Source organism: Chiroxiphia lanceolata, chromosome 1 (genome assembly GCF_009829145.1).
Source record: "Chiroxiphia lanceolata isolate bChiLan1 chromosome 1, bChiLan1.pri, whole genome shotgun sequence".
Taxonomy (NCBI): Eukaryota; Metazoa; Chordata; class Aves; order Passeriformes; family Pipridae; genus Chiroxiphia; species Chiroxiphia lanceolata.
Window position 1 is genome coordinate 114,357,715 of NC_045637.1, and position 12,246 is coordinate 114,369,960.

Genomic DNA, 12,246 nt, shown 5'->3' on the forward strand with positions numbered 1-12,246 from the left:
ACAAAGTAATTCTGTTACATTTCTACCAGAAAGAAATGGATGCAAAGACTAATTTTGAAAAACGAGATGAAGGTGAATCAGACTGAAATGTTTAAGACCTAGCTTCACATGCAGTATCCTGAATCTGTGTTATCCCAATATTAATCCTAAGCCTTACTCTTCCCATTTTGTGGTAGATCTTAGTGAGAATTTTTATCGAACTGGATGTTACAATACGTTGTGTTAGGCAAGGACAGAGTAATGAAGTGTTTATTTTATTGCAGTGGAGATAAGAATTATGTTGTATATCACATGCAGTGATTTGTAAGATAAACCCACATATTAAAAGCTACAGCTCTACCAAATAAGTGCTTTTCTAAGTGTAGTAATAATTCAAACCATATAATCAAATCTTCCAGTCCATTCTGATCTAGTTCTGTCAGACATTCCTAAACCATACTGTAACCCCCCCAAACTAACAAAAAGCACAAAACAAAAACTTTAAAACATCACGAAGAAACCTGAAGGTAATAATTTTGCAAGTCTTATTTATTTTGTTATAAAGTAAGACTTTTGGAAAGCTTTCAAGACAATACTAATTCTTGAATAAATGCCACTACAAACTTCACAAATGCATAGAATAGGCAAACCAATTTCTGAAGAGAGAATGAACAAGCATCCAGCTGAACAAACCACAGTGCCCCACTGCCCTGCTCATATCCTTTTTCTCCACACAAATGCCAGAAAACACATTTCTTCTGGATAAAGTGAATGCTGACTGACTGCATCTTTTTTTTAAATTTGCCACCTTGACAGAACCTGCCCATTTGCTCTATCCCTATGCGCAACCTAGATTGCTTTTCTGAAACACTTTCAAATTCCACTAACTATCAGGATCATCGAATGTTTTATCTATTAGGCTTGAATCCCCCTGACCATGACATTATTCAAATACTGCTGATACAATGGTCTCCACACACAGCTGCTTCAGCTAATACATATGAGGAAGAATTTTATTGTGACAGCTTATGAAAAAATTTTCATAATCAAAGGAAATGTGCGAACATTTTCAGTGTCCAGTAACCAGTACTTCATCATAGCACAACACCTACAGGAAGTGCATATGACATCCACAAGTACTAGATGAATCCATTAGGATTAGCGGTATTAAAATGAATACCAGATGTATTAACAAGGGACTGTGTAAAACACAATGCTGCACAAATGTTTGCATCCCAATCCCAGCTTTCAAATAACATCAGCATAATACCCTAAAATCATTACTTTGCTATTCTAGTTCCTTTCCTAGGGAGCTCTAATGATAGTTCTTGCCCTGCAGTGAATTCATATTGCATCTGGCACAGGAAATTTGGCATTTCAATTTACATAACTGTTTTCAATTGCACAAATTTGCTGTTCCCTAATTCTCAGCGTACTTTGAACAACAGTTTTCAATGCTTGACTGAGAAAGAGCAAAACTCTTAGCCAAACAACTTTTCTTTCCCTCCCTCATTTTCTGTCAGTAAGTTCTTGTGCTTTTTCAAATAAAGATAAAAGAAGGTTAAATGTCAGATTTCAAAGAAGAGAAGTTGTCCACAAATCAGCTGGGACTGACTGATACGTATTATCATGTATTAAGAGTGAGAACTGCAGCCTGGGTGAAAATCTGGACACCAAAAAGTGTGACATTTCTCAAGAAATAGTGTTCTTGTTTATGTCAGATCAAAAGAGACAAAGATAAATTACAGTTTTTTTATGAGACCAAACAAAATCAGTACAGCTTTATTATTAACTGAGTAGGAGCTGAAGGTATGGAAGGTAGATATGCTTCTCGAGAATATGTGCAGCTCCATGGTGTACACTGTTGGATGCTGAAGGAATAAGCTATTAGTGAACAATGAAAATACACCAGACACAATCCATATGAAATTGTAGTGTAGAATTTAGAGGGAAGACAACAAGGATGGACTGGAGAGGAAGAAATGTGACACATGAAAACAAATAATATTCTAAGAAGCTGCAGACCCTCTGGCCTAATCTTGTGGTAACTGAAGTCCTCTGAGTGCTTGTAAATCAAGGGAAGTACCATTATGGTGCAACCCAGGGTTTCAGCTCACACACTGAAGCTATTTACATTTCTTGAGAGAGATACAAAAAGCTGATATTGGCAAATTGCAGAGAACTACAGTTGTGGAGAAGAAGAAGCAGACTAATCCTAGTTTTATTGCCAGTGTCTCTGTCATTAGGAGCAGCAGTGAAAACATTATCTCTTCTGCTTGCCATTGTCATCCATGGTTCATAAATATGTTGCTCAAATTTCCAGCATTGGCTGCTGTGATATATCCCGTTCTCATCACTACCTGCCTGTGACAAGACACATAGTTTTTTGTAACAGTGCATTCTCCATGACTGAGTCTGGTGTCTGAGATCCAAGGAAACAACTCAGCTTCTGAGCAGGGCATGTCTTGGGTAAAGGAAGCTGGCACCACCTTCATCCAGTCAGAGAAATCTATTAACAGGAAAGTTAAAGCCACAGAGTATGGTCTCTCCTAACAGCTCACAATGAGATATGCAGTTCTCCTTGCTGAGGCAATAACACAGAATTAATAAGCAGCAGAACTAAAGGGAATAAAGTTTGCCAGAACTACAGTGTCTCAATGTGCAGCCGTGTCTGGTGTCTCCTGGCCTTTTTGAAGATGGCAATGGCAGCCACAAGGTGGGCTGGGGACACAAAGACAGCAGGAATTTCCAAGTACAAGAGAGAGGAGGAGCTGAGCTCAGTCAAGTGAAACGAAATGCCAAATTTCTTGAGTACATCTAAGCCACAGAAAAGACAGGAACCAGTGGTCTATGCAAATCCCTTCTGTCATGCTGAAACCTTCTTGGCAGCCTAGCCCTTCCTTTTCTTTCTGCTTTCATTAACTGCTGCCACCATTCCACCCACTACAGCTGTTCAGCCATCTCCTGCTGCCCACTCACTACTGTGTCCCAGTCCCTTCCCTCTCCTGGCCTTTGTTGCTACTTCACACTGCCCGGAAGGAAAACGTGCCAATCACAGATTCAACAGGTTTGGAAAGAAATTAGAAGAGCAGACTTGACTTCTCAGCCATTCTGTGACAGTATTAGAGAGAAAGCCACAGAAAGACAAACCACAACTATATGTAGCATAACTATGGCTTTCACAGATCTTACTCCTTGATTTTTCCCTGTTTGTTTACAAATTTACAGCACAGAGTAAATGACCAATTCCATCTGAAAGGTCAATCAAAGTAAAGAGTTTTAAGAGATCTTGAGGCAATAATTTCAAAGAAAAAAATATTGTTTCACTTAGGCATCTTCCAGAAGGTGGTACGGTATAAAAGCAGGTTTCTTGAGTTCTTAATAATTGAATGTAGAAAGTGCACTCTGGAATAAGTACATAAATGCCTGTGTGTGCAGTGCTGTGGACTTACTCTACTCTTTTAAAATAACTACAAGTTCCAGTTTACATCAGAGAGGTCTTTCAATTACGAGGCGAGAGCAAAATATTCCACCATTAAAACAAAACACCACAGAGGATGAAGGAATTTAAGCTGTATTAGTGGCTTTATCCTTGTAGTTAAAACCAAGAAAAATGTATCCAAACCCCAGAGTCTGTGTTGAGTCTACTAATGTCACTGCCAATAAGAGTTAAAATTTCAGTTCCTATGTTTGTCTTCTTTGGATACGTTTCAGACTACTTTTACAATATGTACTCTGACAGGGAGGTCTAAGAGAGCTGCCAAACTCCTCTTCCCCCATACTCACAAAACTACAAATAATCACCTCTTCCTTAACCCTCCCACTTTTTTGATATTATGGAAGCAAAAATAAATCAAGTAATTTTTTAAAAAGAAAGCAATAGGATAGAAAAACTGAAGCCGTTTTCAAGTGTTATTGTTTCCAGAACTACTAAAAAAATTAAAGCTGATGACCATTTAAAATGGCTGCAAGAGTTTGAGGTGTGGTTCTATAATTGAAATTCAGTTCCAAAGCCTTCTGTAATTCCAGTGAAGTCAGTAGGATTTGGATAAGTTTGATGCACTACATTTCTAAAACACATGAATAATCACAGTACTGTCTACCATTCATAAGATTTTTGTTTTACAAAATTAGCTTAAAGAAGCTTTGAGCTTGTAAAACTGGAAAAATATAATTTTCAAAATTTCATTATTTTATAGATGCTTTAACTCTTTGGGATTATGCATCTCCATGTCACTTCATCTTCAGGAAGTACAATTCTATACTTGATCAAACCCTGATTCAGAAATGGGACAGGGAGAATCCACTTTGAAAATTATCCATTCTAAAATTACCATTTCAAAGAGAACTTCATGAAATAATCTGTGTTTATGCCAACTTTTTGGGGTAGAAAGAGAGAAGATAAAACAATTAATATTTACATATATTTAAAACCCTGTATATTTGGATTAGTTACATAATATAGTCATAAAAGGCATAGTCTGCCCTTAGACATGGATTTAAATAGTTCACGACAACTTGAATTTAAGCTATATCAGGCACTCTCAGGCAGAATTGCAAGGGGAATGGTCTGTTTTTCTTTTTATGACTTCTGAAGAACAGGTACAAATCACACAAAAAAACCCATTCGTGTCTTTACATGTGTCTCATTCTCAGATCTAAGAGCTGAATGTCAAGGAGAGTATTTCACAAATCTCTATTGCATTGTTTGTTGCTTTCTCTGTAGAAAACAGCTGCTAATAGTTAATTCATTTTGGTGTTACCCTGCTGTCTTTTCTGCACCTCTGACAAGAGCAGCATTTACAGGATGCTTAAATAAATTATTCGGTTTAATGTGAAAAACAGGGTATAATTTGAAGGGCACAAAACAAGCACCAAGACAGTGAAAGACTGTGCTCTAGCCCAGAGCCTGAAGCAGACGCGACCGAATACTGTTGGTTTCTGGTTTTGTAATACTGAATAATTATGGCTTGAATTCTTCTGAATGGAAACAACATCAAACATTTCATCCTGCTATTAGAAGCTTTCTATGCTGCCTAGCAAAACCATTGCATTGTGTACACCTCACTGGAGTCTCATAAAGGAAGAGTTAAAAAGCAGAAAGAAATTTCACATTGCTCTCTAAGATTATCCATTTTGCTTCTCATTTATTGTTCCCTCATTCTAGCTATTATTATTTTCTCACTTCTATGTAAGCACTGTCTCCTCTACTTCTCACCTTACACAGGTTATTATACTGAAGTGTTGACTGACTGTTGGAGATTTTCAAAATTAACCTCAAAGAGATGCCAATGCACAACTCTTGACAAGCTTTTCAGCAGGCACATTCAGATAATCGTGGTGAAACAAAGGGTAAGTTTTGACTAACCTTGTCTGGGTAAGGTATGAGCCGAAGCACTTCAATGAAAGTGAAAAAATGATCTTTTACTGGAGAAGAATGTAACTCTGATGATCTGTTCAAGTAAGCTCTAGTTATAAGCTTCATTATTTTCAGGGTGAGCATTTCATCAAAGGAATGCTAAAAGAGAGAGTGTCATTCTAAACAGGAGCAAAACAACCAGCTAGCTAGGGCTTGCTCTGGCTACCGCTTCTCATACCAACACTGCCATTTGAGGAGGTGTAATGGATGAGGCAATTGAAAAGAGATGAAGAGCAGTGCATAACAATCCAAACCAACCAATAAGACAGTGATAAGATGTAGAGGCTTGTGAGACTGTGCACTGTATAGATTCAAAGACAACTAAAACACAGAAAAGAAAGTACCTGGTCAAAGGAGCCCATCAATATGTTTGAGGAATTTCGGCCCTTGCATACATTATTGACAATCAAAAATGCCCAATCAATCTAAGCTATACCGAAGACTATCTAAAGTTTGAGAGAGCTCCTTGAAGAGAGCTCTTCCAAGGAAGGCTTAGAGTAAGGGAGAGTTTCCATCTTGATTCCTTAACACTCTGTTTAGTCTTTTTGCGTGATTATTGCTCCAGAACTTCTCTTTCCCCACAAGATAAATGAGTCTTCAGGCTGCTCTGATCTGTGGTGACATTGACCCAGAGAGAGTCTGCTATAATAGCCAGCTGTCCCAGTCATGCCTGACTGGGAACATCATTCCTGTGAAACATTCACACAACAGGAGCTGCTTCACTGGCCACTAACTCATCATTCACCATCTATTGACCGTAGCTCCTGGACTCTCACCTATTTCTATGAACAGGCCATCAAGAGCAGGAGAAGACAGACACAAATGTGACCAAGGAAGCACATGATGGTCAACCCCACATTTTGATTTGGAGCAAACGGCATCATAAGAGACAATGACTTCAGTGGCAGATTATCAAATTCAATATATTTAGTCTTAGCAAATTTCATAAGATTTTTATATTAAACAGGCTAAATTGCTACAACAGTACTTTCAGTAGCTCAGCACAATGCTAGAACTTGAAGCAGAAAAAATAACAATGCAAAACTAGAGTACCAACAACCGTTTTGCAAAAGCAAGATGGAAAAATCTTTAAAAATTCTATCTCCTAGAATCCTCCCGATCCCAACAGAGATTAAACCTCTTTTCCACACAAGACTAAACTTATATGCCAAAATGATTCAAAAGAAAAATCTTGTGTCATCATTGTAAAAATTATATAGCTGCCAGCAGATGAAGGAATCAAAACAGAATGAACAAAATTATTAGCAGCAGAAAGTCACTCATGGACTAGCAGAACACACCCTCATGGTCAGTAGTGCAGAAGTTCTAGTGCTAAAACTGCCAGGACTATAGAAATGCATCTGACATTAGTGAATCACAATGTCAATAGATTTTTACACTCTCGACATGATCTCTTGCTTTTTCAGTCTACACTTTCTACAGCTTTCTCTTCCCAAGAAATTTCAAGTACCCAAGAAATTTCAAGGAAAAAGGGACGTAATAGTTCACATTAGGGCAGCACCAATGGTCATCAGATATCCAACAGATCAAAGTGATTTTGGCTAAATACCTTAGGTTACCTCCCTGATTACAGAGAGGGCTTGACTTCTCAACCTGTGCTTTTTAAAACTAGTTCTAGAGACTCTCCTTGTGGAACAAACAACAACAAAATCTGCATGTGAGGATTAACCTTGTAATTACTTGCTGGCTGATTTTATCCTGGGCAAAGACAAGCAATGATCCACTGTGAAGAGCTGTCCTAAAATTTGCCTGTGGTTCTTATTAAGTTCTACAATTTAAAGGGTTGTCTATGATTTTCCCAACAGTAAACTGCACCTTGACATTTACTTCTTTATTTATGTTAATCCTGAGATGCTACCCTTTACTGGAAATCCATAGAAACTCTTTCATTTCTTTACATACATCAGTTCTTTTTTAAATATTAAAAAGCTTCTCTGCCACTTTCTAATTCTTTTTGCCATAAGCAGCCTTGTTCAAATATTGAATATTCTTTTGAGATTTTTTTTGGTCATTTGTGGTTTTCTACTCTAGATTGTAAGCAGTTTTGCAGATGGTTTTCATTTTTAAGCTTAAGTGAGGCGATCTTTTATATTATTACTGTTCACGCTTATTCATAACTGGCTTTCTTTCAACAAAATAGAGTATTTGTGTGCTCTGTTCAACTAGTACATAATGTACAAGAATTTTTCTTTATAAGTCAGGAATCCCAGCCAACTTCAATAGCTACATAAACATTTGTCTGCACTGTTCTGTTGTTTATCCCACTCAAAGAGAGATGAGGTGCAACTGGTGAGGGGGTGGAATTAGACCATTGCATATAAGTTAATTAATCAAAATAGACAGGAGCGTCTTAGAGAAGATCATGTTCAAGCATAGGATGATGTTCAAGTGAACACTTTGCATAGAGATATTGAAAAACCTGTCCAAAGCAAATAGCTTAGACTAGCAAATTATATAGGTGCTACCGTTTTAAGTAAATCAACAATTAAAACTCAGTGAATCTATTGGTGTACAGAAAGCCAGCACTAGGAATTCAGCTGTATCCAGATACAGAGCAAATCCAGTAAAAAACCAACACTAACTACAGGTGTGGTTAATCTTAAACCACCTTATTCTATCTTGAATTCCTTAGCCTTGGGATTCTTTTTTTTTTAACCAATATGAAATTCACATGTTAGGGTATTCGATGCCCCTAAATTATTTGACATTTCTATGGCACAACAACTAAATGTGAGAATGCTGAGGAAAATGCCTTTGTGTCACTTTCTGTAAGCAGTCATGCAGTTATTTTACCTTTGTAATCCAGAAACACCTTTGCATGAGACAGCTGGCAAGCCCAGGAGCTAGAGTGAGAAACACTTGTCTCTGGTCTTAACCCAGAGTAAGGCATAGCATGGAATCAACAGAGAAGAAAAGGTGGGGCTCTAAAGATACCTGTTCAGGTCTGAGGTACAGTGACTGTTGATTGGTGTGGAGATGTGAATGTCACCTGTGAACTTTCTAGGAGTTCAGAACCTTAATGAGTTATTCATCACTACAATGGTTATTCGATGAGATGGGACCCTACTTTCCAGAAGTTGTCCCCATACAGTACAAAATGAGGTGGGCACTGAGTGTTTGGGTGTAAACTGGAGAGGGACACTGAATGCAGAAAGATATGATAAATATTTTTGGTTTCTACTTCTGCTGGCTCCAATCTCAGTATCGTAGTAAAGTCTACATTCCCAGGTTAAACGTCACCAATCTTTTTTTTTAATTATTGTTCAGGACTAGGCTACAATTCTCAAGAAATTTTGTCTAGAGCCATTCTTCCACTTAATATCTCTCCATTCTTTCATTTGAAGGAGATATTTTCTACAAGCACTCTCACCTTCATGTTGTAGAACATTGCTATGCTTCACCTCAACCACAGAAAGTAGGCAAACCACGCTGGAAGTCCCTGAGTTAAAGGTAAGATGTTAAATACCTGACAAAGTACTATTATTCAAAAGGAACAACCAACATGCCAAGAACTACAGCATACTAAATTCTCCTATTAATCTGAGTTACAGAAGCAATTGGAAAAAGCAGTCTCCTGGGGAAACCATTCCATAAACCTCACACAACATGGCAAAAGCTGTCTCAATTTTTAATCCCTTTGTTTCAAGAAACGTGGCTACACATGAAAGCAGTAAATGACTGTGTCAGAGCTAAAACTAAACAAACCTCAATGGATCTGAAGATGTTGCAATTTCCTGTTGCAAATTCTTAACTTCCCATTAGCCTGGCTGGTAAGGGAAGATGGCTGCCTGCAGTACAGTCTGACAATCCCAAGCATTTTGCTGTGGTTTAACTGAATTTTTTTTTCCTGTATTCAACAGACTAGCAGCATGTCTACGGTCCCATGTTCTATTTGAAATAAAGGAGGGAATTTCCAAACCTTTTGACTTTTTGCATCTCATTCAGAATCTAAGTCACTTATTTTTGTTCATACTCCTGAAGCTCTGTAGATTCTTATGTAGACTTGCTTGTATCACTACTCTGCCATCAAAACTTTATTTACATAGCACCTGCACCCTTTCACCTTGCTTTGTCCTGAGACTGCATTGGTGTATGACAAGCTTAAAAGTAAAGCTCCACTTAAAGTTACAGTTGCTTGGTTGATGGGTTACATCAACACGGATTCTTTGAGATATTACTGAAATAGGTGCAAATAAAATACAGTAAAGTATAACACTGTGCACCATTGAAACATCATTTCAGTGTACTTTTAATGATGTCAGAGAGTGTAAGGGCATACTTTGTTCATTTAAATTCTTTTTAGAAGAAGCAGGAGATTTTGTTTTAACTTTTATATTTCAAGGTCATTTCCTTCATGTGTTGTCATATACTTGAAGTCTTGCATTTCGTCATCTTAATCACGACTCCCTCATAGCTGGCAGCCCTCTCGTCCCAGAGTCATTCTCCGAATTGAACTCTCTAACTTGATCACACCCAAGAGGCAGGATGCAATTCAGGATATTAGGAACATCATTGTTGATGTCAACAGAAAGTCACTGCTAAGATAAAGCTGGCAGATGGAAGCCAGACAAATCAGAAATTAGAAAATACTACAGTTGGCTGCCAGTGTGAATTACTTTCAGGTGGTCAGGTTCATCCCTAATTAAGATGGCACCCTCAGCATGCAATCCTAATGAGCCCTCAGCAAAAGCATAATAAGTCCTAATTCTCAGCTTGCATAGTTGCATTTCTCAAAGTGGGTTGGTTACTATGCAACAAGTGAGGCATATCAAGGATCTTGCATTTGCTAAGTGAAGTGGGAGTCAGACGAGATTAAAAATTTGATCAGTTCATTTAAGTGTGCCTGTTTAAAAAAGTCTTTAAAAATGAAAAAATTAAAGTCCACAACTTATCCTATCAGTACACTCAGGCAGTTTTGTTGTTTATGTGGAGTTTATTTTAATAACATTTGAATAGACATACAGTATACGTGATACGCAAAGCTTCCTGTAAGTCTTTTGTTTGTTTAAAAGTAGACGTCAAAGCCTAGAGAAAAAAAATGAACTTCCAGCACAGTTGTCTTGTGAGTGAGCTTTATAACAAAACTTTAATAAGGAAGCTTGGCAAGCTAGTATGAAAGTCAAGTCTCTTGTAGGGATGCATGGTCAAGAGGTTATAGGGTTATAGGGAACAAGACGTGACCATTTTTGATTGAAGCACAGAATTGTTCCATTGTTTTAGAAAAGCTATTTTCTATACTGCAAAGAGAACCGACTAAGTAAAAATACATATGCAGTCTCAGTTGCTGTTTTCCATCTCTAACACTAAAATTGACTCCATGTCCCATGGGCATTTTATGACAGCTGTTGTTTACAGCATCTTTGAGCAAACTAGCCTTCAAAGGTGTTAATTAACATGATATAGTTAATCACAGTCAATTCTAAGACACAAAGGTTTGTCCAGAACTTGTTTGACCTATTACTTTCAAAATAGACATTTTAACTTCAAATCCTATCTGAGATTCAAATCCTTTTGTAGATGTTACTGTATATGAATAAAGAATTAAATTAATACATTTAAATTCTGTGGCTAAGAACAGTAGAAAGCTAACCTTATCTGAGAGTATCATAGTAACTCACATAATGATGGACATACTTAATTTACCTTACCACAGAACAGGTGGCTAAGTAGCACTAAGTAACAAGGGTTTTAAGTGTGGTGTCCTCCAAAATGTTTGTTCATAAGACAATTGAGAGTTTTAACTGGCATCTAGATTACTATCTACTCAAAGTACTAGGAATACATGGTCTTCATGCGATATAAAAACTTGCTTATATTTATTGCTGTGGCCATAAGTTTGCTTACATTGCACTTTATTAAAAAGACATGCCTGCTTCTGGTTATCGCTAATTAACATTTTCTTATAGGTACCAATACTTTGAGCATTTGGGAAAAGACAACTGTGAGAAAGATATGAAGTGTTCAGCTAACATGAATCAATGTTGAAGAAAATGAGTCTAGCAAGGGAAGTTTTGTTACTATGTCCGGGCTGGTGTGTGCAAAGGTACAGAGCTCAGCATAAGGAGGCGTCAAATTCCACAGCAGCATAGGCTGAAAACAAACTGGTTAATTTACAAGAAAAGGTTCCTTTCCTTTTCTTTTTTTTTTTCCTGTGCTCCAAGAAGCTGCCAAGATATCAATGCCACAAAGGGTTTCTTGCATTCACACTGTTCTGACTTACCACAGATATACTGAATAGCCGTTTAAGAAACTCCCATGTAATATTTTGCCATAGACCACTCTGACACAACTATTTCAGCCTCATCTGCCCCTACTCAACTGCACTTTGATCTTGCTTTACACTTATTTATCCTTAGTGTTAGGCATTGCCAAATATCAGCACACACTCTTCCAGAAATTTATATTACTGTTAGAATTGATTGGGAATTTTATGTGACTTTTTTTATTTAATTAGCAAGTATTGAAAAAACTAAACAGGTCATTGGAAAGCCTGTTTTGTAATGGGAGATCAAGTTTAACTGTTACACAGTTGCAAAATTGTCACTTTTCTTTATGTTTTTTATTTCCTGGGTCAAAAGGACTCAGCTTTGAAATTAAATTAATGTATGCCTCCATTAAAGGGGTTGGTAAAAAATTGTGAGGGGGGAGGTTGGTTTGAGAGAAGTGGGGCCACGTGTTGCAGCACAGAAGAATACCTTCCTGTGATTATCAGAAAGAATTGTAACAGTGCTATGTAGACATAGTGTAGCTTACCAATAAAAGCATTAGGCAGGAAAAATATTGCCAAAATGGTAAGAAAAGTTTTGTAAGAAGAGAGTGCCAAAAAA